Source organism: Galeopterus variegatus, unplaced genomic scaffold (genome assembly GCF_000696425.1).
Source record: "Galeopterus variegatus unplaced genomic scaffold, G_variegatus-3.0.2 Scaffold4441, whole genome shotgun sequence".
NCBI lineage: Eukaryota > Metazoa > Chordata > Mammalia > Dermoptera > Cynocephalidae > Galeopterus > Galeopterus variegatus.
The window spans coordinates 137,302-141,656 of record NW_007730552.1 but is presented as its reverse complement, the minus strand read 5'-3'; the positions used below and the strand labels follow the sequence as shown (position 1 = coordinate 141,656).

Genomic DNA, 4,355 nt, shown 5'->3' with positions numbered 1-4,355 from the left:
ACGGAAAAAAAAAAAAAGGAAAAAAAAAAAAAAAAAAAGAGGCTGGAAAGGATTGCATGCAGCAAGAATTGTCATTTTGGATGGCATTTTGAGGAATGAGTAAAGCTTTTTACAGTGGGGAGGGAAAAAAGGAGTCATTATTTCTTTGCGAAAAACCCAGCATGTGTGAGTAATATGACATGTATTTTAAGAACAGTTAGTATTTCAGCATTCTTACCAACAATTTATTGAATAAATCATGCCACATCTCATGTAAAATTCTTTGGTAGCTTTCTGTTTTAGCAGACCCTAAGACCAAGATTCATGTAAGCAAAATTCAGAAAGTGTTCCCAGGAAAAACCAGCAGGGTTGTGGGTAAGCGGGATATGAAAAGGAAGAAAGCCACGCAAAGGTGCATTCCACAGAAAATAACTTTGGTTCAGTCCTGTAGGGGAGCTCTGTAGTCAGTGTAAGTTACATCTCAGGAGTTGTCCTTGTCAGGGACAAGGGAGCTTGAGAATTTAGCCCACATACCTGTCAAGTAAGCACTGACACTTGGGAAGAGGTTAATAACCAGGCATCGTCAGTGCTGATTACATTCCCCGTTTCATTCATAGTAAAAATCCAGGTCCGTTTTCTGGTCTAGACCCCAGTCCTGTCCCCTCTCTGACCTCATGTCTTACTGCTCTTGCCCTTGCTTCCTTAGCTTCAGTCACAGTGGCCTCCTTGCTATTCTTGGAATATACAGCCTCTCTTTCATCCTAGGGTCTTTACACAGTGTGGAGGACGGGGGGCATTTTCCTCCAACATCCTTGGGCTGACTCACTCACCATCTTCAAATCTGTCCAGTGTCACCTCAATGAAGAGTTACCGTGGCCACCCTGTTTAAAAATTGCAACCCCCACCAACACTCCATATCTCTCTCCCATAGTAATTACATGCTGTGGAACTTCTATGTCTCTCTCTCCCTATCCCCACATGGGTATGACGTCCACAAGGCTGGGGCAGGCAGTTTTGGCTGTTGTGACACTAGTGTTTTGACTGATTGAGCACAGACGCTAGAACAGCGTCTGGCACATAGGAAGCACACAGCAAATGTTTGCTGAATGAAAGAGTAAACTAACAGGAGTTGGAGGGTAAGATAGTTTAGAACGAGACTCGGAGAGCCTCAGATGGTATGGTACGGTTTGGTTCTTATTTTGTGTTCAGTGAAGAACTGCTCAAGTTTTTAGGAGGGAATTGGCATAGTTGGGTGTGTATTTTGTTTAATAGGAAGGAAACCAGTCATGATACGGAGTGATATGGAAGCAGAGGGTTTAGTTAGGCTGCTGTGGTTGTGCAGGTGAGAGATGGTGAAGGGTTAAACTCTGGGAATGTAAAGCAGAGCACGAATCTGAGAAAGATTCCAGAGATAAAATCAATAGGAACTGACATTTGATTCAATAGAGGGGGAAAGATAAGAGAAGGTATAACTAAGTTACTATGTAAGTAATATGTGGGGTCTTCAAAAAGTTCATGGACAGGTTTATATTATGTTATTTTCTATTTTTCCATGAACTTTTTGAAGTACCCTTATATATATAGTCATGCTTGAAAACTCAAACTGCAGAGATGTGAAAGATAGTAAAAAAAAAAAATCCTAGCTGAAATCTTACCTTTAAAATAACTACATTTCAATGCCACTTTAGATATCTTTGTTTATAAAGATGCACATATATAACTTTATATAAATGGGATCACATTCATCAGGTTGATTTCATCATAAACTTTTAGGTTACTTTTTGTAGATTGCTTTTTAGAATTTTTAAAATTATTTTTATTTTAAAATTCCTTATCTAAAATCCTTTTCCACTCAAAGATACATGCTGGCTCTATGTCTGATTTACCTGGTATAGAACTCATGTTCTTTTTAATGGCTGCCAAATATTTCATAATATCAGTGTATTCTAAAACCTGTGTGGTTTGAATTTTAATAGATATTGCCAGATTGCACTCTAAAAAGATTGTAAAAATTTATATTTTCACCAGCAACATACAATAGTACACTTTCCAGACATGCTGATCAGCAGTAGGTGTTAGTCATTCCTTTTAATTTTTTGCCATATCTTGAGGGAGAAGTGATAATTCATTGTTATTTTAATTAGAGTACTTAGTTAACAATATTTATTGGATATTTAGAATTATTTTTCTATGAATTATTTATTTATATCCTTTGCCCATTTACTTTTATTAAGTGGTTTTCTTTTTTCTGAAAAATTTGTAAAAACTCTTTGTATATTGTGGGAGGTTAATCCTCTGTATTAACCTGTGATAGGCATTGCAGGTATTTTTTTCCTTAGTCTTTCTTTTGCCACATCAGAATGTTTGCTTTCCTTTTTTTTTTTTCTTTTTTCCTTTTTGTCTTTTTTTGTGTCCGGCAACTGATCGCAACCCTCAGTGTCGCGCCCGTACCGGACCGGGACCGGCAACAGGATCGCAACCCTCGGTGTTGCTCCCGCCCCTTGCTCAGCCAGTGAGTGGCCGGTCTGCATGTGGGATCCGAACCCTCGGCGGGAGCGCTGCCGCACTTCCCAAGCGGCGCACTGTAGCAGTGCGCCACCGGGCCGGCCCAGAATGTTTGCTTTCTGTATGACAGTTTTTGTTTACATTTTTTTTTTGAGGTAAATAATTCTCCCCCAATCCATAGGTTGTACCTTTAGTCACTTAAATCTTCCAGAGATTTTTATAGTTATGTTAGTGTTTAATCCTTCTGAAATCTTTTCCCATATATGGTATGAAGATTCAACTTTATTTCATGCTAGATAGATAGCCCTTTGAGTAAAGTATAAACCATAATTTTCCCAGTGGATTAAAATGACATCTGTATTTTACTTAAAAATCCCTTATGTATTAGGATAAATTTCAGTTCCAGTGAAATATTTGTTTTATTATTGTGGCTTTCTCTTAAGTTTTAATATCTGTGAAGACATCTTTTCCTACAGCATTCTTTTTCAGGACTTTCTTGGCTCTTCCCTGATATTTATTCTTCCACATCAGTATTAAGACAATTTTGTGCAGATTTTTAAAAGACTGGAATTCTAACTGGTATTAAACATTAATTTTAAGAGTTCTCATTTTATGCTATTAAATCCTGTAATCAAAAGATGTAGTATTCTATGTCAATTATTTTCTTCATGTGGACTCTGTATATGTCTTAATGAATGCATTCCCTGGTAGTTTTTAGGGATTTTTCTTTTTCTTTTTTGTTTTTTGTTATTGCCATTGTTGCTGTTATGATGATTGGACCCTCTTTCCCCAAAAGAGATAATTTCATCTTTTATTTTCCAATATTTACATAAATTGTTCTATTTTGTCTCATTACTTTGGTAGAATCTCTAAAACAAAGTTCAATAGCAACTTTTAGTGGTCACAGCTGAAAGAAAGGCAGCGAGACCCAGTCTGACAGTTACCCAGAGAAGTTCCGCTTTATTCAAGGCCTGCACGGACATTTATAGGGTGCTGTGCTCTGGGGCGGGAGAGAGAGTGGACGGGGTGGTAACTGATTGGACGGGGCTGGGCAGGAGGTGAGCCTTGATCTGTGACTGGCTGAGATTTAGCGTGGGTGGGCTTGGGTGTTGGCGCCAGCGAGCTTGTTTACTGCGGAGAAGAACCAGGAAGGGCGCCATATTGCCAGGGTGTGTCCCTGTTCAGGTGCCCATGGGGTCCCTACATTCCTCCCTTTTTCCTCTTTTGTGGGGAGTGGGTCGCCATGATCTTCGAGCTACTTCCTGCTGGACGGGGGCGTAGTAGAGGAAGAGGAATTGGGGGAAGGTTGGGGATTTTGTAACAGGACCCAAAAGAGGGTAGAGAATAAGATAATTTCGAAGGGGGAGAACTCTAGAAAGGTTCCCTGAAGCCACAGGTCGGTGATTTGTTGAGTCCAGTGTGTGTAGGAGGCTGTAGGGGAGAGCATCCAGGAGTCTGCGGCCAAAGCTTCCAGGAACAGGGACCATCGATGAGACAGGTCCATTTTAACAGTGGGTTAGCTGATCTGGTGGAGAGCGGGCAGGATCCTTGGTGGCCAGGAGCTGGTAGTTCCTAAGTAAAAGCTGGTTAAAAGTTTGGTTAGAAATCCTTCCGAGTTGAGTTTGAATGAATTTTATAATGCAGGGCAGAAAAAGACAGGCTATAAATATGACAGTGAGGGGTCCTAATACTGGCCATACCCAGGTGAGAAGTGAGCCTTGGAAAAAAGAGGAGAAAGGATCAGGGCGGTTGGCTCTGAGGTCTGAGGCTAAGTTGGTGAGTTTGACAACATTGGTTTCTACTAGTCCTGATTCATTGATATAATAGCAACATTCTTCCCGGAGGAAGATGCAAGTGCCGCCCTTGTCTGC

The 4,355-nt window shown here is 40.2% G+C and overlaps 1 protein-coding gene across 1 annotated transcript in view; it reads left to right on the top strand.

Moving 5' to 3' along the window:
• Positions 1 to 4,355, top strand: part of NAA35 (N(alpha)-acetyltransferase 35, NatC auxiliary subunit) — a gene marked incomplete at its 5' end in the record, with an annotated part of 66,928 nt that overhangs the window by 37,235 nt on the left and 25,338 nt on the right. The window lies entirely within an intron of this gene.